The following is a 24,207-nucleotide window of genomic DNA, read 5'->3' as shown; positions in this document are numbered from 1 at the left end:
TGCCGCCATACCCTTATAAAAGTTTCCCATAGTAAAACCGTAGCTAAGTATAAGAAAGCACAGGTAAGCATTGTAATGCACAAAGAGGTTAAAGCTAATTACAAAACATGGCAGACCATGATAAACTATAATAAATGCATAGTATAAACATGGGATACACATGGGGAAACTGCAAAATTACTGCAAATTTAATTTGGTAAACTTAATATGGTGACCATCTTGGAGCCCTATCTACAGTACTCAACATTTTGCCTGATAAGTACTTGGATGGGGGCCGGCAACATTTTTTACAGTATGTGCTGCAGAAACTGGTGTTGATGGCTAAATAGGGGATACTCTTGAGAGTTCAACCAATGTCCTCTGTATTTTGTGGGGAAATGTAGCTGGTGCCATTAAAACGTAGCTACGAATGTTTTTTTTTTTATATAAATCTTTTCCCTTACTATTTTATGATGTATGCAATCTTTCATAGTGGTTAGGAGTTATATTTAGTTGTTATAATGTTTCTCTAAATCTGCCTATACCTGACTTTGAGCTAGGACTTTCTCTCTCCATTCAAACCATGTGTCACTGTGACCATTAAGCTATGCCAGTCCCACCCACTCTACATATATAGAGAGAGAGTAGGTGTTGCTGACAGAGTTCAAAGGAAGATAGTTAGTCCCAACACTTCTCCTGACAAGCTAAAAAAAACAGGTAAGGGCAGGATTAGAGAAACATGGTACAGTAATAACTCTTGGAGCAACAGTACCCAAAACCAATCAAAATGACTGCAGACACGATAACATAGTAAGTGAAATGGGTAAACCTGCCCCGACAGTGTCTCTTGTTCTCCAGGTAACTACTGTAAATAAAAACCTGTTCTTACTTAAGCCCCTTTCACGCTGGCATGTTCTACCCAGTTCAGAACCTACCCAGGTCAGGTCCAGGGGACATGTGGGTTAGTGTGATGGGGTGCCCACCCCTTGTGTATATTATATTATTATTATTATTATTATTATTTATTTCTTAGCAGACGCCCTTATCCAGGGCGACTTACAATCGTAAGCAAATACATTAAGTGTTATTATATATGATTTATTTGTATTATTATTTGTGTTTGTGTGCGGACGAACAAAAGCCGTCCGATATTATTATTTATTACTTGAGACCAGCGAAAAGCCGGTTTTATAATATTGTAGTGTGTACGGGGGAAGGCAGCAGCAGGGCTGGTAGGTGACGTAATCACACACAGGGACATAAGCCCAATATACGCACACCCTCCACCTGTGTGTGGATTGCCTCACCCTGTGTGATGCACCTGCCTGCGTTAACTGAGATCACTACAATATGTAGTCGCATGAATGGGGTTAAAGTCCCCATTCATATAAATCTTGTGGGAATGTGGCTGGAGCCTTAAGAAGGGTAATTAATGCTCCAGCCACAGTATAAAAAGACCCACTCTGGGCTCATTAGTTGGAGAGAGTTAAGGAGAGAATAAGCGAATGCTACCGACCAGTGAACAAGGTACTCGTTGTTACAAGAAACCATCATTGTTAGTGTCTGTTTGTTGGCCAACGTGCCCTTTTCTTTTTGTGTGTTTTTATTTGTTTATACTGTTTGATTGAAACTTTGATTTATAATTTAATAAATATATACGGCTGTGGCCGTTTTCAGCCCCGTATCTTTTGTTTTGTCCTGCTTCCTGGTCCGTGACATCACCACACGCCTGCGCACTGCAACCACTCTGCCACAGTAGAGTATGCAATTTCATAACTGCTTTTGATAAAGCAGAGTTGACCCTGGGTGACAGACGCAAGTGCACAATGCGTGTATCAATGCCCTGGAAGCAGCTTGTTACAGGGCCTAAATATTTAGAGCAAATGTTTCTACATCCCTGCTGCAATCTGGCTCATGCTGTGTCTCAATTAACAAAAATATGGCTAAACAGAATAAATAGAAATGTTAATTGCGGAAGTGAAACCTTCACGCAGGCATGGCTGTTTGTTATTGCGTCAGCTCATGTACGGCCGTGTGGCAATGTGCCCCGCCCCTGTGTGCAATTGTGTGTTATGTGTTGTATGTATGCGTGCGTATGTTAAATGTTGGTGTATAGATTGGTACACGGGATATAAACGGGTCTGTGTTTCACGTGTATTTAAAAAGTGTAGATTTGTATTTAGGCACGAGGAGAGCACAAATCACTTCACGTGCTGGTTAAATGTAATATGTGAGCACGGGGTTGCACAGAATTAATTCACGTGCTGGGATTCAAGTGAATAATTAATTAGTAATTGAATCCCAGCACAATAGTATATATAGACGCACATTTCTTGCACTCAGGGTTGGGTGTATGGAAGAGGAGAACGGGTGAGAGAGAGAGGAGTAAAAGTGAAGTGAAGAAAGATCGTAAATATAATAGTTGTTTGTACTCACCGTGTTTGTTTGTCTCCGTGCACCGTTTGTTAAGTGTTTAGTCCGTTTTGTTTATATGTTTCTTTTGGCTACCAGTGCCGTGTCCTGTTTTGTGCTGTTTACAACCCTTTTATTTGTTAAATAAACGCTGAGTGCAGCCATTGCACTCAGCTCATCATCACCACCGTCTCTGTCTGTGTATTCCTTTTCTGGTCTGACGCCACCCACTCTGGCCGTCTTTGTGACAGGCCGTCATGCATTTTTTCTTGCTGAACCAGGGTCAAAGCTTGTCGAACCACATCCTGTGGTGGGTCGCTGGGACCCGGGTCAACCCGGGTACGACCCAGGTATGACCCATGTACGTGGTTTCACACTACATAGGATTGTGACCAGGGTAGCCAGAACCTGGGTACGGACCTGAGTAGGAGTGCCAGTGTGAAAAGGTCTTCCCTGGATAAATAAATAATTTCATTTTGACTTTGACATTAAATATTAATGTAAACTTCAATGATTTTATAAAACTGGTAAGCAGCCATATTGGTGAGCACAAGTAGTAAACATGTTTTAATAAATGGTGCCCAAAAATAATTAAAAAAAGAGCAAATCCTGGTATATAAATCAGTGTCCTTGTATGCATATGTTCTAGGCTTTCAAATAGATAACAAAAAAAAAACACAAATCAAAAATAATATGTTTGCATAATTGCATAAAGTCTATTTATAAGGAGCCAGGGGAAATAAAGGAGTACAGAATATACAGGACACAAAAACTATTATAAACATAAATGTGATACTGTATATTCGTGTATCCTTAAGGATGATTGGCACGAATAGTATACAAGTATATAAATTACCCCTAAAGCAAGTACCGGTATTTATCCAGCTCATACGGATGCCAGAGTTATCCAGAAAATTTGATCAGCTAAAGCTAAAATTAACTTGATAATCCCATCTCTAAACTACAGTGGTTTCTTATGGTGCTTATGTAATCTTCTTTTAACTTTGACTGTAACATACTGTGTAAACATGTAAAAGTCATATTGGATCTGTCACAGTATTGTATAAGCATAATTGTTAATACCAGTCTTAGTAGTCTCCACTGCAACTCATTAAAATGGACAACAAACATCCCTCCTAGTTAGTATTAAATTGATAAAATGTGGGGTACCAAGCCTGCACATATGGGATATCTTGGTTGTTAAAATGTTTTGCTTAATTGAGAAGTTCATCTACAGGGATGCCAAGATATTTAGTAGGAAAGCGGTCTCAGTAGGTGGGGTAACACCATAATGTATGTTTTTAAAGTATTTGTAGCCCACACTGTATACAGTGTGCTAAACTATGTTTTTATTTTTACTCTAAATAAGATCATACATATTATCCAGCCATGTAAAGCAGCTGTGCTTTAGTTTGAGATTCAGAATGTGGTCAATGAAGTTAACATATATGTTGATAACATATTTTCCTCAGTCTTACACATAAGATCCACTAATATAGTATAAATGAAATGTATTTTGATACATGTAAAATTTGAAAACAATGCAACTGTTCTAAATGAAAAAGATTAAAGAGGTGCATTTAGCCTGATTACCATCAATGATATGTTTTAACCCTTTGTTAGCCACTTTACAAAACAATTATTGTAAGAAGCATTTTTTGTAATATATATATATATATATATATATATATTGTAAAAGACTTCACCTTCTCGGGTTCGTTGCCCCTTTAAGAATTGACCCAGACACAGAAATAGCGTTCAGCGCTTCCGCGCACTTTTAATAAAACAAAAAAAAACACAAAACAAACACCTAGCTCTTATACGAGCACTAACTAAACATACAGGAACGCCCTTCCTAACACGGGACGGATACCCCGTTTACCCGTAGCAACCAAAACACACGCGTTACACAGCTAAACACAGCACAGGACTTACATTGTGACTGCTAGGACACAGAGTACTCCATTCCATGTCCTTCTCCTCAGCAGCCCTGAGCAGACTGACTGCTCTCCTTTTAACTGCCCAATAACGCTCAGGTGCGGACAATCCTTAATAAAACAATTAACAACAGGTGCATTCGCACATCTTTTCTCTCGCAGGGAGGTTTTAACCCCCTCCCTGCTGTCTCACTCCACCTGCTTCCTCACAATATATATATATATATATATATATATATATATATATATATATATATATATATATATATATATATATATATTATAAATCAATTATTCGCGTGGTATTGTCATAATACATTTTGTAAATTTTTCCTATTTAGCATGACAAAAACATTTTACTTGTAATTTTTCCATGACTGCAGCTGTATGCAAATTGAGAAGAAGGCATGGAGATGTATCTGATACTGTGATCAATTAGGTTATCACATTAATCTTGTCAAACTTAGCTGTATATGAAGTTTAAATGAAATCTGAGATTTTAGTGTGAAAATGTAATAAGCTGGAAACATTTCTGCTGAGCATGTAATAATGTAATTAGTCATGAGATAATACAGATAATAGGAATGGTGTTCAGATGCTGGAACAGAAAGCTGACCTGTGTCTGCACACTGCAGCAGGTGAGCATAGCTGTAATAGTGCAAAATTAGTGTCAAGTAAGGGCAGTGCACTTCAGTTGAGGAGGCAGGCTGCTGCATTTCAGACAAGTCTGAACATGTTAAAAGTGAGGTTTGGGAGAAAACTGAAAATTAAAGAACAATATTCAATTATGGATGAAGCAGAGTAGAGCATAGGGGAATGCATTATCTGAGGGTGCAAGGGTGTAACTGAAAAAAGAAAATGTTGAAAAAAAACTCTACTTAATTACAGTAAAATACTGAAAAGGATTGTATGAAGCAAATATGCTTAGCAATTGCATCATTTTTATCTTTATTTTCAATCATTAGGCTCAAACAAGAAACCTGCTGCACAAAGATTCCAATACCACTTACTTTCCCATAAGAGCAGTAACAACCACCCACACGACCAACATTTTTAAGGTAGACTCAAGCCATTTATCAAAGGAAGATTTTGAAAAATGTGGGGCAAAATATGCATTTCCTGCTCTATATTGAAATAAAACTGTTTTCTAATAATTTAAACAGGAATTAGCTTCACATTACCGCATGAAGTTTTTTTTTATTTGTTTTATACTTTACATTTTCTTTTTTATGAGTGGTTCTTGTTGCAGTTACCTAAATAAATGTGTTTGTTCAACTTCAGGAGTTGCTCTTTTGTATTTGCCTGCCATTGATATACTGCAGGTAACCCAAGCAAGATCAGCCAAGGTGTCTTTATACAAGTAAGAAGCACCATCTGGTGAGCAGTTATTAAGGATCATTTATGTTTGTATAGCTGGCAATACACAGCTGGCACTTACTTCTATAAAGACACTTTGGCTGATCTAACCAGGGTTAAATATGTTTATGGCAGACAAGACGAAAAGAAGTAGTAAGGAACTCCCAAACTCATGTCAAAGCACCTTAACACAGAACAAAACAAATGTGAACCACAAAGAATGAGTGCAAACATCGTTGAATGAGAGTTTAACTTAACATTTGTGACCATATCATCTGCCCATGAAAGTGTCGTCTGCAGCCTACTGTTTAGAAGAAAAACACTTACTTGTTAACAGTAAGTTGCGTTTTTGAGGCATCTGCAATCCCTCAACTTCAATGACCATGTTTATTCATTCTCTTGCTTTCAACAAGTACTGAAAATGTCCTCTTTAGCCCAACTTCAACTTAATATGTCCCAGTCATGGTTATTAATAGCAGGTGTGAGTTTAGAAGCATGTCCTGCAAGTAAGGATGTGTTGTAAATGATGTGGTGCTCATCCCATCTGTTTGGGTTTTGGTCCCAACAAAAGCAATTCCTTTATTAATGAGATAAGGTCCACAGTAAATAAAAAGAAATATCTTGCCTGTCACATTAATTTAATTGTCAGTGTCTGCACGATATCCAAAAACATTACGTAGTTTATTGCTTGGCATGGCAGCCTTACAGTCTATCAGGGTTTGGATTATTGGTTTGCTGCTACACACAGTCATCTTAAAGTTATTAGGAATATAAGGCTTCCACAGCAAGCTCCCGGAACATTTTACAAAGTAAAGCAAATGTGATACAGAATGATAGGTAATGGATACCCATACAGATCTCCCCCCCCCTCCCCATGCATGGCTGAAGTTTAAGTATAAAATCACTCACTAACTTTAGCTGTTTTTAAGAAGCCTGACTAAAAAGAGGTTTCAGTCAAGTGAATGCTTTTTTCTTATTTACCAAGACAACATAACTCTGAGCAAAACAAAACATTAAGCGAAATACAAAAGCTATGCAGATTTTTCTTTGGAATTTTTTTTTTTTTTTTTTTTTTTTTTTACATCATTGGTCAGTTTATGTGAACAATTTGTTTTTCTTGTGATGCTGAATAATTCTCCTCCCTTGATACTGCAGTATTTCTAGTAGTAGAAACAGTAACATGTGTTCAGTTTAACCTGCTCCAAAACATTGTAATGATACAGCAGGTAGAGTATGTGTGCTTTAATAAACATCTCAGATACTCCTCTATCTCCCCTGTGCCTCCTTCTAAAATCTCAGATATCCGCAAACTCTTTAACACCTCTCCCTCCCCCGCACCCCCTCCTGCTCCAACCCCTACACCCACTACATCCCCTACTAACTCGCCCTCCTTCTCCACCTTCTTGCCCCTCTCAGACTCTGACCTCTCCTCCCTGCTCCAGGGTCACAAACCCACCACGTGTGCCTTGGACCCCCTCCCCACTCACCTCTTTCAAGCTGCTGCTCCTGCTCTACTCCCCTTCATCTCCTCCCTCCTCAACACCTCTCTACTTTCTGGTATCTTTCCCTCTGCCTTCAAAAAAGCCTCCATCACTCCCCTCTTCAAAAAACCTACCCTCGACCCCACCTCCCTCCAGAGCTACCGTATATTTTTCCAAATCGATAAGTCAATAAAATGTCATATTTTAATATACTGAAGTGATAACTTTAGTGATGGTTAAGTGTACAATGAAACAAACTGACTCACGAGTAGAAAACCTTGGGGACCTTGTTGAGGGCTGTTTATACTAGTGAGGAAGACTTTACACAGACCAAGCCCTAAAGTGAAAGCAATAATGTGTTTACAACATACCTTTATTCAATTTTGTTGACAGAGGATGTGATTTGATGTTGGCACTGGCTCTTTGCCCGTAGGTGTGTGCTTATTTTGCCTTTTGTAGGCTGTTTGTAGAAAGACTCTTGTTGATGCTAGATTAATACAATATTTTGAACCTTACTTTTAGTCACAATTTAGGCATATTTCCAATTTGGTAAGCTTCCTGCTCCCTGATCCTTTAGCGTATGAAACAGCTGACCCAATATGTACCGAAACATAGTTACGAAGAAAAAACTGTCAGTACATTTTTTGCTTCCAAATAGGAATAACATAATCAATTGACGTCAGTGCTTCCAAGTCCAATCTCCCTGCAGCCTGGTACACTTTGCTACCTGTCTGCTTGTCTAGCAGTGTCCTCAGCTTTTGTTGCGGGAACACTTGGGAGTACAGATGGACAGCAATAGCCTTTCTGCCTTTAGACCCTTTGCATTGCTGTTTCAGACATGGACATAAATAGCATTAACTAGACAGCCATAAATCTTTGGCGAGAATGGGAAAGTGTATTTCCTTTTAGGTCACCCTGAATGACTGTATTGGAGGGCACTGCAGTATCATTCGGAATGCTCACATGCACAGTACAGGGAATTGTAATGTTATTGCCATGACCATTATGAATGATGACCATACTGCTTACATGGCCAGTAGGTTGAAAATTGGCCTAATGTAATGGATGACCAAACCAGTAATAATGGCAGTAAGGGGTATTGCGTTGTCGTTATGAATTAATACACTGGCAGCAGCACCATTATGGATGACCATTCTGGTTCAATAGATAGAAAGGCTATGTCATTACTATTATGAATGGCTATAATGGATACACTGACAAAAAGTTGGGCATTGCATAAATGACCATATGGGTTATATAATTACATTTTAGAAGTCCACTCTGAAAAGGTAACGTGATTTCTTTGGACAGCAGCAAGCAACCAATTTTAAAATGCACAGAACTGCTAACGCAGGCAAATCTACTTTGGCCTGTGTCACCAAACTAAATATTAATTAATGTAACCATGTTTTTTTATATTTAGAAAGTTACTTTAGCATTGCAGTAAGATGTACACATTAATGTATACTCATTTACAGGGCTTTTCCATTGTACAAGTGTCGTAAATGGAATCAGTTTTATATTAGAGATGTTCAGGTATATATACTAGTAATAAATCTGCAGTATTTTATTAAATATCTTGTCTCATGCAACATTTTCAAGTTTCCTGCTGTAGTTTTCTCTTAAATGTTTCACCCACTTATCTCTGGGAGAGTCTATAAGGGAATTGAATCCAGACAAACAATTAACTGCCAAATGATGGGGAAACTGGGTTTCTAGCCTGGTAAGAACTATATCATTACATTATAAGAATACAGTTATTTGTCACTTTAATTGTCATTGTAGTCCTTTTTTGTAGACAGATAATGCACTTGAAGGAAGCATTGTGCCACTAAGACTGTGGTGCAAAGAAGCTTTCATTTACCTGTCATGAGACCAAGCTTAGAAATGCCTAAATGCCTTCTATATCATCATAACTGCTGAGATTTTTAAAAGGTACAGGGTGAATGTAGAAATAAGCACTAAAGTACTACTCAATAAAGGTGTGGTTGCAGAGAAAAAGCCCTATTTTTAATCCTTCAGTTACCGCAGCATGAGCTCTTGGGAACATGTATAAAACTGAAGTACAGCATTAAACTATTGCACGAAACATCTTCAAACTGCACTTTAGTTTATAACCCTATCTTTTATATATATCTCCTGAAAGGAATCCTAAGCTATTTATCATTAACTATATATTTCTGACAAAGAACATACATATATATATTTTTTTACTTTAACCTCAATTACATATATATGCAAGTCATAGATATTTTTTTTGGCATAAGGCCCTGGCTGTCAACAACAAGATTATGAGCCCTTTTCTAAGTCATGCTTATTAACATAAGGGTCGGGGGGGTGGTGGGACAATTATATCTGACACAAAATACAGTATTTTTTAGCCATACTGAAAAATAACTGTTTCAGACATTTCTGCACATATTTGGAGTAACACACTGTCACAAACACGCATAAAAACAAAGAACAAATAAGTGTTATTTTCTTTGAAATAATTATCAGAATATTTCATTATCTTGATGCTTTTTTTTGTTCACAATGTAACCTAGGAAGCAAAAAATACCATTGTTTGGTCCTAATAGCTTAGACAGTTATATATTCATATATAATACAGCTTTGCCACTGCTATGTATGCTCTTCTTGCAATGGTTCTCTATGCATTTTCAGGAAACAATGAAAAACCCTGGCGGCATGGTCTACATGTTATTTTTCTCTTCCTTTATAAAGAAAAACCTTGCGTCTCAGATGTGCTACATAACCTGTTTCAAATTTAAAAAAGTAATGTTCCTCCAGCATGCATGAGACAAAATAACTTACCTTTTTGTATGATTCTGTTACCCTTTTCAGAAAAGATGCTTCCTCTGAAACACTACCTGATATGACTGTGAAACAAGGAGAGACTCTTCTGCGTCTATCACGCAACAGAAACGGTTACAAGACTAAGCCAGTAGAGCTAGACCAAGCCTTAAAAGGGCTAATCTACAGAGGGCTTGCTATACTTCATCTAAAGTTTTAAATAAGGCAAAAATAAAAACATACACGCTCATAAATCAAAACCCCTCTACTTTTCAACTAATTATGTGCTGTGCATTGGAAAAGTACTTTGAAAGTGCATTTTTCATAGCTCTAACATCAGCACTATACGCTGTAACTGCTTACCATAAACTGATCTATTGCTGCATTTCACTCTCTTTGTTCTATTTGCCATATCCCAAAGGCATCACTCTGCTCCTGCTTTCTACAGCTTTATGGCTACTTAATGTATCTCCTTTACAGCAATAATTACGCTAGGGCTTAAACTTTGTAATGAACACTGTTGTGCATATAGAAAAAAAAACACCTTGCTCCAGCCATGACAGCATGTCGATTGTACATTCCAACATTACTGCTGCGCCACAAGAGAGAAACAGTTAGAAGCTCCACTGGTAGTCTGATTCCAGCCATATACACAGACAAATACACCCAGGCTCTGTGCTTAAAATAACTTTCCAAGTAGTTACAAACAGTTGGCTAACACAACCCTGTTATTAAGCAACTGCTGGCAATGCATTCAATAACTGGAATAGATCATGTATTGAAATTTGCGCTATATCTTCCCACATCTTCAAGGAAGAGTGACAGAAAATCAACCAGTGTACTTATACATATGTGCAGGCTGCATGTCACTGCAGACAGAGGGAGAGCATGCACCCGGGTTAGGAACACTGTAGATCAGATGGTAGTGTGTCAGTCGCCCCAATGTAATTGCCTGTAATTTTCACTGGCAATAGTGCTTGGTGATGAGTGCACTTCTCACAGCATAATTGTAAAAAGAAACAGGATCAAAATGCAGCATCTCACGTTGAAAGCCCTTCAATTCCAAAATGACATTTTGGCTTTGTCTTGAAAAATTGTTACAGATTCATATCATGCGAGTCTATCTGAAAAAGGTGAAGGCAGGGTAATTTCAATTTATGAATTATTCAATCTCAGACTGATTTTCCTGACAGTTGCCTTTGCAGCTCTTCCATTACGCTTGTCATTTTTATTCCTTCAGTTGCAATCTTTTTTCAAGTTATAACACTTGTCCCTCAGGGCTTCGGCTCAGAAGCCAAGTATTTCAAATTGGCAAGAACCTAAACGTGCCGCTGCCACATATCACAAGCCTCACAGGATTTTTTTTTCTTTAAAAAAAAAAAAATTAAAAAATTTAAAAAAATCGCACACACATATACACATACAACAAAAAAACACATTAGAGGTATGCTGTCTGTTTTATAGTTGAAATCTGAAAAGGAGCATGAGACAAAAAAAGTGGAGTGATGTTCTTGCAACAATCCAGGAGATAAAAACGGATGCTTTGTGTTGCTTCCTTTGTTGTGTGTGCCTCCATCCTAGCTGCAGAAAGAAATGTGTGTTAAAGCGAGAAGACATAGTGCCCTGGTTCCCAGCGAGTGTAGATAAGAACTGCATTACAGACAGACTAATCCACAATAAAAGTGCAGTTACAGCAAGTGTGATTGATAGCTGCTAAAAGAAAAAAAGCAATTGGATAACCAAGAGTGTTTTATTATCCCAGTCTCCAGTGTGACAAGAGATTGCAGTCCCAGGGATTCTCCACACGATGGCTGGTTGTGATGCCACTGCCAGTCGACTGCAGCTCTGCAGCCAGACATGATTGGGATTGATTTAAGTCTGGTCTCTAAATCAAGCTCTCTGCTAATTCACACGCGTAAACTTTGTCAGTCTATCAAAACCCAATATTGTCTATGACCTGAGACAGTAAGACAATGACTCAATGGATGAGGGATTGCAGAGGCCTTGATCAAATAACACTTGACACGCAAAATCTTTTTTTTTTTTGTCTCAGCCACACAGGTATGTCACTGTGGCACAGGAAGCTATTAAGAATCAGCCAGGGTAAAATACGAATGCCCATCTTCTGAAAATAATGCGACATGGACTTCCGTATACCTGTGCAATTGAAACCACTCTGGGTTGTTTTCTTGTTTTATTTCTTAAAGCCAACATGCAGATCCAGTTTATGCTTTCTTTTTATTCCCCCTTTTTCACAAAGATAATTCTCATACTTAAAGAATGGGAAGACAGGAGAAAAAATCCCATTGCAGCTGTGCCTGGTTCCCAGCGTCTGCTTTGCCGCACTGCGACTGGAAAACTACAGCAGTAAAAGCTCTGCCAGTTGCGATACTGTGGAAAGCAGCAGCTCTGTGACACAGCAGTCAGCTGACTTCTTATGCTATCATTCAATGTCCTCCACAGACTCTAAGGCCGTTTTTTCTAAGGTAGCACTAGAGGGATGACCTTACAGACATGAAAATACTCTGCATTATTTATATTACTGTATATGTATATACTCATGTTACAAAAGTGCCAACAGCAGCAGCAGCTTCTTCTCATGCACACTCCTCCAGTTGCTGTCCTGTGCAACTGATTTGGCAGACAAGGTTCTCTAAGTTACTTCCTGCGTGTGAATAAGGTGTTCTCTGCTTGAATCCCTTGAGGGTATAGTGTGCCATTTAGCACCATGGCATGATCCCTAGACCTGAGAGGAAGTACTGTGGTTCCCAAAGTTGTCAGAAAGGTGTGTTTTTTTTTTTTTTAACTACATTGCTTCCCTACCTGTTACTATGGCGACTCTGCAACAAGGTTGTACTAGCTGTTGATTAGGGATATAACTGGATCTCATTTTAACCTTAATTTAAGCTATCCTTCTATTATTCAGTTGCACATACCATCAAGGTATATGAAGTACACCACGAAATGATCCTTAGACCCGAGAGGAAGTTTGGTCCCCAGAGTTAACCCTTGAGATGACAAAATCTTACCTTTTAAGGCAGTTATCAGAAAGGATGTATTTTTTTTTTAACTACACTGCTTCCTTACCTTTTACTATGGTAACTCTGCAACCAGGTTGTACTAGCTGTTGATTAGGGATGTAACTGGATCTCCTTTTAACCTCAATTTAAGCTATTCTTCTATTACTCAGTTGCACATGACTTCAAGGTATACGATGACAATGGCTCTTTGGACCGGCAAACTCACCTGTAGGTCATGGGCTACAATCCTATTTAAGGGAAACCAGGGCCTACGCCTAAGTATGTCTTCCCAGTTTAATCCTACAATTATTTTATTTGTCTGAGAAAATGTGCCTTTGCTTTTGCACTTGCTTCAAAATAGGGCCTGTTATGAAAATGAAAATGTGAAACCCCTTTCTTTGTCTATGAAAATTCCTTACACAGTGTGGCAGGGTACGCCAGCCCCAATGTTTATTTGTATTGTTTTTGCATTCTTATTGTATTATTATTATTATTTTATATGTACTGTTTTGTGTTGGTTAGAAACAGTGCTTTAGCAGTGTTTGGAAGCGTGTTTGGGGTAAAACTGTTAATTTGTCTCTTTTAGTTGACCCACAATACTTTAGTCACCTTGGCAGCAGAAATAGTAATTCAAATAAAAATATAATTGCTAAAATAATCTAAAAGTTATCAATCTAAAAAAATTACAGAATATGTACCTGTTTTTATCTACATTCTTTAGTGTTATTCACCTTGGCAGCAGAAATAGTAATTCAAATAAAAATATAATTGCTAAAATAATCTAAAAGTTATCAATCTAAAAAAATTACAGAATATGTACCTGTTTTTATCTACATTCTTTAGTGTTATTCTAGGACAAACTTGTTATGAGACAAACAAAAATATATATAAAGTCATCCTTCCTTGTTTGAAATGAAAAGGAGAACTTACAAAAAAAAGGAGAAATATTTCATCATATCAATTAAATTATTGCAACTGCCACTGTGACGTACTGTCATTTTTAAAATATGCTTTCAAAATTATTTTACATTCAATTTGTTAATCATTAATTACTTGGAAATATTGTAATGGATCAACATTCTTAAACACGTCCTTCAATTTTAGACCTATGCTAATCTGTTAAGTTGTACTTGCTATTTGAGTACTGGTAGTGTCAATTCAGAACTGTTTATTGCAACTGTTTATTGATTTGCTGCAAAAGGCTGAATGAGGTTATACAGTAGCTAATTAACTAATTATATCAATGTCACCTGTTGTACACTTCCATTCACTATGTTCCAGTAGGTCTCAAATGTTCAGTTTTCAAACTAGCTCATTTTATAGCAAGTGTGTATTTTCATTTTTAAAAGGGGCTGTGTTCACACTGGGTCTGTGGGTTTGGTCTGCACTCTGTGTACGGTTTGGTATGTTTGATGTGAAGTGTGAACAACAAAGACAGACTGGAAAATGAACAGTACCGAGTCCTCCTAAAGAGGTGGTCTCAGTCCGTTTGACAAACGCACAGAGTCTGGTTTGCTTGCTAAACCTCAATGTGAACAGCTGGACTTGGTCCTTTTGCACATAGGAAATGAACTATACAAGCTGACCTGACAGGAGGAAGTAAACATTTCACGGTTTAGTTCATATTCATATGAGGAAAGTACAGCAAAAAACTAAATATGTCTCAAGGAACAACATTAGGGTTACCAGACATCCTGGGAAATTTACAGTGCCTTGCGAAAGTATTCGGCCCCCTTGGACTTTGCGACCTTTTGCCACATTTCAGGCTTCAAACATAAAGATATAAAACTGTAATTTTTTGTGAAGAATCAACAACAAGTGGGACACAATCATGAAATGGAACGAAATTTATTGGATATTTCAAACTTTTTTAACAAATAAAAAACTGAAAAATTGGGCGTGCAAAATTATTCAGCCCCTTTACTTTCAGTGCAGCAAACTCTCTCCAGAAGTTCAGTGAGGATCTCTGAATGATCCAATGTTGACCTAAATGACTAATGATGATAAATAGAATCCACCTGTGTGTAATCAAGTCTCCGTATAAATGCACCTGCACTGTGATAGTCTCAGAGGTCCGTTTAAAGCGCAGAGAGCATCATGAAGAACAAGGAACACACCAGGCAGGTCCGAGATACTGTTGTGGAGAAGTTTAAAGCCGGATTTGGATACAAAAAGATTTCCCAAGCTTTAAACATCCCAAGGAGCACTGTGCAAGCGATAATATTGAAATGGAAGGAGTATCAGACCACTGCAAATCTACCAAGACCTGGCCGTCCCTCTAAACTTTCAGCTCATACAAGGAGAAGACTGATCAGAGATGCAGCCAAGAGGCCAATGATCACTCTGGATGAACTGCAGAGATCTACAGCTGAGGTGGGAGACTCTGTCCATAGGACAACAATCAGTCGTATACTGCACAAATCTGGCCTTTATGGAAGAGTGGCAAGAAGAAAGCCATTTCTTAAAGATATCCATAAAAAGTGTCGTTTACAGTTTGCCACAAGCCACCTGGGAGACACACCAAACATGTGGAAGAAGGTGCTCTGGTCAGATGAAACCAAAATCGAACTTTTTGGCAACAATGCAAAACGTTATGTTTGGCGTAAAAGCAACACAGCTCACCACCCTGAACACACCATCCCCACTGTCAAACATGGTGGTGGCAGCATCATGGTTTGGGCCTGCTTTTCTTCAGCAGGGACAGGGAAGATGGTTAAAATTGATGGGAAGATGGATGGAGCCAAATACAGGACCATTCTGGAAGAAAACCTGATGGAGTCTGCAAAAGACCTGAGACTGGGACGGAGATTTGTCTTCCAACAAGACAATGATCCAAAACATAAAGCAAAATCTACAATGGAATGGTTCACAAATAAACATATCCAGGTGTTAGAATGGCCAAGTCAAAGTCCAGACCTGAATCCAATCGAGAATCTGTGGAAAGAACTGAAAACTGCTGTTCACAAATGCTCTCCATCCAACCTCACTGAGCTCGAGCTGTTTTGCAAGGAGGAATGGGCAAAAATTTCAGTCTCTCGATGTGCAAAACTGATAGGGACATACCCCTAGCGACTTACAGCTGTAATCGCAGCAAAAGGTGGCGCTACAAAGTATTAACTTAAGGGGGCTGAATAATTTTGCACGCCCAATTTTTCAGTTTTTTATTTGTTAAAAAAGTTTGAAATATCCAATAAATTTCGTTCCACTTCATGATTGTGTCCCACTTGTTGTTGATTCTTCACAAAAAATTACAGTTTCATATCTTTATGTTTGAAGCCTGAAATGTGGCAAAAGGTCGCAAAGTTCAAGGGGGCCGAATACTTTCGCAAGGCACTGTAGATTGTCACAGTTTTCAGCCTTCATTTTTTGTCCAGGGCTGAAACAGCAAAATTGTTAATCGTCCCAGTTTTGCGATTGTATTTTTTTTAAAAGTACAAAACTATCAGCATGCTCAGCAAGTTAATAGCAGAGTAATGTGTTAGGTTGTGTGTTAGCGTCATTCACAAATAAAATAAACAATCTTATGGATTATTTGTTTAATCGTTCTATTCTGATTATGTGTATATCATATGTTTAAATGGTAATAGCTGATCTATTTTTTAAATCTGGCTTTTGGAATATTTAACATGTTTTGACTAGATGACAATAAGGAAAATAATAAATTCAACCGATATTACCTTTTTAAACTATTATTACTGTTATTTTTGTTAACAGCTTAACAGTTGCTACGGCATCAGTGAATTGAAGAAAAAAAAAAGTCAAAAATAGGAGGACAGTGTGAGAACGAAGCTCTGGTAGAAAATTTGATCAGACACCAAAATTCAAGCCGAACTGGATAAAACGCACAAAAATAGTAAAATATTTTTTCTCAAATTACTTTGTTTAATGCCGACATTAGGAGAACTGTGCAAAATTGTGTAAACTGCATTCTCCTAATGCACATCATTCAAGAAATGTACTCATTAAATTAGTGAAGTGCTCGCCCAGTGCATGCTCTAGATGAAGTAGCCTAGTAATGCAGACTGAGAGCTAGTTTGCTATAACGTATGATTCAATGTGAGGCCTACACAGTGAATGGAAGTGCATGCCAGGTGAAATTAATGGAAATATTTAATTAGTTACATTATGAGTTGTGTATTGCCAGTTCTAGAAAGTTTTTGTTCAAATTAGAAAAAAATGGTGCAAAAGCTTAGTGAATCTGGCCTTGTTTTCTACCATCTTGGTCTAGCAGATCATAGTTTTATTCCCCTTCGACTGATGGGTCATGTTTTCAAATCTGATTAGGCGGGCCACACAGAGAGTTTCACTCCCAGAAGAGACAGGTGCAACCCATAGTTTAAGCCAACAAAAACTTGATTCCAAGTAGAAAAATAGATAAGCCATCCATATACAGTGGCTCTCAAAAGTATTCACCCACCTTGGACTTTTCGACATTTTATTGTGTTACAACATGGAATCAAAATGGATTTAATTAGGAGTGTTTGCCACTGATCAACACAAAAAAAGTCCATAATGTCAAAGTGAAAAATAAAATCTACAAATTGTTCTAAATTAATTACAAATACAAAACAGAAAATGACTGATTGCATAAGTATTCACCCCCTTGAGTCAATATTTGGTAGAGGCACCTTTGGCAGCAATTACAGCCATGAGTCTATTTGGATAAGTCTCTACCAGCTTTGCACATCTGGACACTGCAATTTTTGCCCATTCTTTGCAAAATTGCTCAACCAAGTTGGATGGGGACCTTTGGTGAACAGCAATTTTCAACTCTTTCCACATATTCTCAATTGGATTGAGGTCCGGGCTTTGACTGGGCCACTCCAGGACATTGACCTTTTTGTTTTTAAGCCACTCCAGTGTGGCTTTGGCTGTATGTTTTGGGTCATTGTCCTGCTGGAAGATGTATCTTCTCAGCAGGTTTTCCTCCAGGATTTCTCTGTACTTTACTGCATCCATTTTGCCCTCTATCTTCACGAGCTTTCCAGGCCCTGATGCAGAGAAGCATCCCCATAGCATGATGCTGCCACCGCCATGCTTCACAGTAGGGATGGTGTTCTCAGGATGATGTGCGGTGTTAGGCTTGCGCCAAACATAGCGCTTAGTGTTGAGGCCAAAAAGCTCTATTTTGGTCTCATCAGACCATAGAATCTTCTTCCACTTGGTCTCAGAGTCTCCCACATGCCTTTTGGCAAACTCTAGCCGAGATTTAATGTGAGTTTTTTTCAACAATGGCTTTCTTTTTGCCACTCTCTCATAAAGGCCAGTTTTGTGAAGCACCCGGGCTATTGTTGCCGTATGCACAGTGTCTCCCAGCTCTGCCGTGGAAGACTGTAACTCCTTTAGAGTTGCCATAGGCCTTTTGGTGGCCTCTCTGACTAGTGCCCTTCTCGCCCGGATGGTCTGTTCTAGACAGATTCACAGTTGTGCCATATTCTCTCCATTTCTTAATAATGGACTCTGCTGTGCTCCAGGGGATATTCAATGCCTTGGAAATGTTCTTATATCCTACCCCTGATTGGTGCTTTTGAAGATCCTTATTCCAGATTTGCTTTGAATGTTCCTTCGTCTTCATGATGTAGTTTTTGTTAGGAAATGTACTAACCAACTGTGGGACCTCCCAGATACAGGTGTATTTAACCTGAAATCATGTGAAACACCTTAATTGCACACAGGTGGACTCCATTCAACTAATTATGTGACTTCTAAAGACAATTGGTTGCATCAGAGCTTATTTAGGTGTGTCATAGCAAAGGGGGTGAATACTTATGCAATCGATTATTTTCTGTTTTATATTTGTAATTAATTTAGAACAAATTTGTAGATTTTATTTTTCACTTTGACATTATTGTCTTTTTTGTGTTGATCAGTGGCAAAAACTCCTAATTAAATCCATTTTGATTCCATGTTGTAACACAATAAATGTGGAAAATTCCAAGGGGGGTGAATACTTTTGAGAGCCACTGTAATTCTTTCAGGAAACAATAAAAAAATCCCTTCAAATCCCTTCAAATCCCAAATGCTGCTGATTTCACTTCACTGTTTTGCATCCAATGAGGTCTATTGAATTGATTTAAATGTAATTTAAATTATTTAAGTAGTTCCTCCATGGCATTTTCCAAACCTTTTCAATGTAAAATATACTGTTAGATATGTACTGTTAGATATGTTGGTTTTCATTACCTTGGAATACAAAGGACCTGTTTTAATGATGTAATAGGCAGCAGTATTTACATCTGTCATTGTCTAGAACTGAATAGACCCCATTGTCTCTATTTGCTTGTCAACTGAATCAATACTCCAAAGTTGATACTGTTTTTACCAGGTATGAAAACTTTGGCGAGCTGTTTTACAGCAAAGAACTAATGGACTTGGCTCATTTATGGGGGGAGTATATAGTGGAGGCATCTGCAGGTAAGTACGTCACTTGCATTTTTAAACACAGTTTATCTTGAAAAGGGGAAGTTATGGGGGCTTGATTGCACAGCTGGCTAATTTGCCAGCCTTTTAGCGCTGGATACAAATCCTGCTGTGGTCACAAGTGAAAAGAGTTTGGTGGTCTCAGTTTAGCCCCGAGTGAGCATAACAAAAAAACGAATCTACAATTCAGCACAGTTGGCAGTCTGTTTGCAAGAGGTCCTGTAATGAATGACTGGGTGCACAGATTCGCTCACAGTCCCTCATTGTTCATGAGCATAAAAAGTGCAATAAAGTGGGGCTTCAGTAAAAAAAATTAAAAAAAAATTCTACTGGCTTTAATTTGAACTCAAATTCCTTACTCAACTTTGAACGCAGTGTACACTTTTAATATAAATAAACAAGAATACCATTAATTGAAATTACTTGGGATCCATTATTTGTAAATTTTAAATATACTTCAAATGCTGTGGAAGTTATCCATAAACTAAGTATAAGCTTAAAGAAAACAACTTAAACAAAACTGGATTAATACTGTTACGTCTGATATATTGGAATGAAATATATCTACTTTTGATTTATTTTAAATTGTAACTAATCCCCCGGGTTTAGTTGCTGCAGTGATAATAGTGCCTATCCAGTGCACACGTCTTGCAGAAGTAGTCTGGACTGAAATATATTTGAACATTTGAATTCTCCATTTTGTTCTGAAATGGTATGATGTCTGGCAATTGCAGATCCCTATACTGATGCAGACTGACACTGTCTTCTCTCTTCTGGGACTCCAAATACTTTTTTCATTGACAAGCCTAAATGAAACCAGGCTTCTTTCTAGATGTGTCTCAGCACATCATTATTGTAGTGATGACAAGTCAGACAGATGATGCACGTGTAAGCATTCCAGACCCCTCTCATTTTACTTGAAGTCCAAGTCTAGATCATGCGTTCAAGTCTAGACAAACATTAAGCCATGTGATCTTTTGTTTATTTAATTGAGAAAACACATACAAAAACCATTAAACCAAAACCTGAAAAACAGAGTAAACTAAATTTAATTATCTATGTGGTAAACTTTTTTCCCTATGAAATTGTAGAGTTTAAGGGTATGATTTTCAAAGCATTTACCCCAGTCTCTAATTTACACTAGCACGTTGATTTTTTCATGTGTTGTAATATTAACAGGGAGTAAGAATTTATTTTTTTTGTTCAGTAGTAACTTCAGGTTTCACATCAGAATTGTAGATAGTAAGACAGTAAAGTCCCGATTTTGATAAATGGGCAAACCTCTAACACTAGGCAAAACCTGTTTGTGATGAAAAAACTTGCCGCAAATGGGAGCAAACTGCCTTTGCCCTGCAATGTGATTTTGGATACTTTGCCCCGTCCTTTTCCATCTGCGTTAGAGCCAGTGATCAGCATAACTTTCAGGATGGGGTCTCATTTGCATGTTAGCGTTGATTGATTTTGATGATGGCGCAGAAAGAAGTGCCTGCTTTTCAAACTAACCATGTCGGGGGAGGTTTATTTGAAATGCAGGCTCTATGTCCAAAACAATGTTATACATACCTCCAAATCAGTGTAGATGACTGATTGGACTCATTCTCTATAGGATATACAGTAGGCATGTCTCTGCGGAATGACCCAGGCTACCAAGGGAGTAGTGAGGACCGGAGTGTCTGTACTTTTTTTAAACACATCCTTTTTTTAATTTTTTTATTCAGCGACATTAATGTTTAACCTTTCAGTTTTCTTTCATATATGCCAAAATTGGCAATAAAGATCAGCTTTTTGTTCATCAAAATCACTGCAAAGGCAATTGCTAGGGCAATCGTTTTCTTAAAGAGAATGTCAGTTCTTCCTGATTTTAAGATTATATATATTTACAAATGACTCAACAGAGTATAGAAAGATGCATGCTGGGAATAGCAAGAAGAGACGGGAAAAGGAAGGCATGGATAAGAGCGCAAACAAAAGTATGAGATGTTATTTCAAGAGAGAAAAAAAATGAAATGGCAGTGGGCCAGACATGTAGCAAGAAGAACAGACCATCGCTGTACCAAGGAGAGACTGGATCCCAAGAGATATAAAGTGACCAAGAAGACGACTTCCAGGAAGATGGCAAGATGAAATTAGGAAACACACCGGAGCAACATGGATCAGGAACGCAGCAGACAGGCTTTTGTGGAAGAATCTTGGGGAGGCCTTCATTAAGCAGGGGCCTTCATTCAGCATTCAGCAGGGGATTGAAAAAGGCTAAAGATGATGATAATCATATATATATATATATTGGCTAAACATTGAAAAGTTAGAATTACTTTTAGTTTATTGATAAATTTACTAAGTTTCTTTTAGTATTTCTAAATGTGTTTTGTTTTATAATAATAGATGCTCTAATAGTAATATTGGGATAATGTAGTGAACAATTATTACACCCTAAGAGTGTAATTACACTCTCCAGGCACTCTGGTATATTAATATACAACACATATAAAAAATAACTCAAAAACAGCATACAAATCTTAAAGAAACCAAGCTCACATATATATATATATATATATATATATATATATATATATATATATATATATATATATATATATATATATATATATATATATATATATATTTTAGCTCAAAGTGTATATATATATATATATAGTGTATATATTTGAATATAAATAACAATCAGTCAATGAAATGTTTCTCCAACAGAAAATGCTCCTGCAGTATTTCACCAGCATTTGGAGAGAGCATTAAGCCATAACCAAGCTGTTTGAAAGTCAATTTTCAGAATCTCTGACAATGTTCATTGATAGTCACTGCATTGAAGGATTTGTAGATAATGCATCCAAGCCCCGGAAAGCTTTGACACTGCTTTATTATAACTTTAAAGTTTCAAATGTAGTAGAAATGTCAAAAACGTAGCTAAGTGTGAAATTGGTAAATCATTGATAGGAACACGCTTCACAGCTGCTCCTTGGATAAGATTAGTAATGTCCTGCACACCTGTCCAAATATGAACAGTATAATTGTCAAGTGATTTAATACCAGAGCAAAGGCGCTGTCTCCAATTAGTAAACAATACAGATTCTATTTAATTGAAATGATTTGGTTGAACATAAAATAGGAGATAACAGTCCTCTGTGGCATATGTATTAGAAAGATGTTTATCTTATGCATATTTAACGTTTAAGACCATTTTGAACAATCATTTTGATGCATATTATATGATTGCCTTTATCTGATACTGAACACATACATAAAGAATAAGGCTCTCCAAGTTCCTCAGGGACTTTTTAGGTGCATGTTGGAACCAATGACTGGAAAGATACACAGACAATACCATTCTCTGCTCTACTGGGAGACTTAACCATTACTGTAACTGCCATCCAAGACTTTAAAAAAATTAAAAATAAAAAAATGATGTTACATTTCATCTTCTACATAGTGTTTGTTTTACATAACATTTTTGTTTCTTTGTATATTTTAACAATTTAAAATTGGATCATGCAAATATTGCCTGTGGATACATACATAGACAATATTATGGTTTTTTTTTTTTAAATGTTTTATAAATCAAACTAATAAATACACTCGGAAAGGGGAGGCAAATTGAGACACTTTATTCAGACATGGCTTTTAAACTTTGAAATGCTTATATAAATCCCCAAAAAGCTAGCACACATTTTACATTTCTGTTATAAAAACATGTTAACATTTTATAATCATGTAAATGCTTTTTCTACATCAGGATTTATTATCCATAACTTGAGACACTCAATCATACACCCTAAGGTAAAACATATTCAAACTGACAAAGTATTATTAAAAAAAAATAATAATCAATAAATAGACCAATATTAGTGCATGCTAATGTTTGCCTCAGAGTAACATTTCTAATACATTAGAGGGGTAGTTTATGTACTGTACTTGTTTTCAAACATTTGCCCAAACATTATTACAATATATATATATATATATATATATATATATATATATATATATATATATATATATATATATATATATATATATATATATATATATATATAATTTATTTGTTAGCAGACACCCTTATCCAGGGCGACTTACAATTGTTACAAGATATCACATTATTTTTACATTCAATTACCCATTTATACAGTTGGGTTTTTACTGGAGCAATCTAGGTAAAGTACCTTGCTCAAGAGTACAGCAGCAGTGTCCCCCACCTGGACTTGAACCCACGACCCTCTGGTCAAGAGTCCAGAGACCCTAACCACTACTCCACACTGCTGCCACTATATATATATATATATATATATATATATATATATATATATATATATATATATATAAAGTAAATTTAAGCACAATTTAATACCAATTTCAACAGTAAATTTGTTTTAATTTAGAATTTAAATTTAAATTGAATTTACTTTTTTTCTCAGTTTTTAGATTTTTAAGTTACAGAATGTTTCTAATTGATATTTACAAGCTTTGAAAATCATGGTTTTATTTGTAAAGATTCTCTGACGTCTTTTGAAAACACATGCATACACTTTTTGAACCTGCTTTTGAACTATCAAGAAAAATCTATGATTACCAAACTGTAATAAAAATCAAAGCGGGCTTTTAAAAAAAAGTATTTAAATGAAATGTAAGTTTAAAAGTCCCGAACCCTTCCATACAAGAAAACAAGGGAATATGTGTTGTACCGCTGAATTTACAGCATGATTGAACGTTTGAGGTTTTAGATTAAAAAACTTTGCATGGCTCTATAGGCATTCACAACAGGCAGCCCATCATTGAACAAATACATCAAGGTAATGT

At 37.0% G+C, this 24,207-nt stretch overlaps 1 long non-coding RNA gene across 1 annotated transcript in view; it reads right to left on the bottom strand.

Moving 5' to 3' along the window:
• LOC131715468 (uncharacterized) overlaps nt 1-12,304 on the bottom strand; it is a 30,581-nt gene extending 18,277 nt beyond the window's left edge. The window contains exon 1 of the long non-coding RNA XR_009315336.1: nt 9,980-12,304. This is a non-coding gene — a long non-coding RNA (uncharacterized LOC131715468). The remainder of the gene's footprint in view (nt 1-9,979) is intronic.
• Nucleotides 12,305-24,207: the final 11,903 nt, after the last annotated feature.

This window comes from Acipenser ruthenus, chromosome 3, assembly GCF_902713425.1.
Source record: "Acipenser ruthenus chromosome 3, fAciRut3.2 maternal haplotype, whole genome shotgun sequence".
Lineage (NCBI taxonomy): Eukaryota > Metazoa > Chordata > Actinopteri > Acipenseriformes > Acipenseridae > Acipenser > Acipenser ruthenus.
This window is presented reverse-complemented; position numbering and strand designations above follow the sequence as displayed.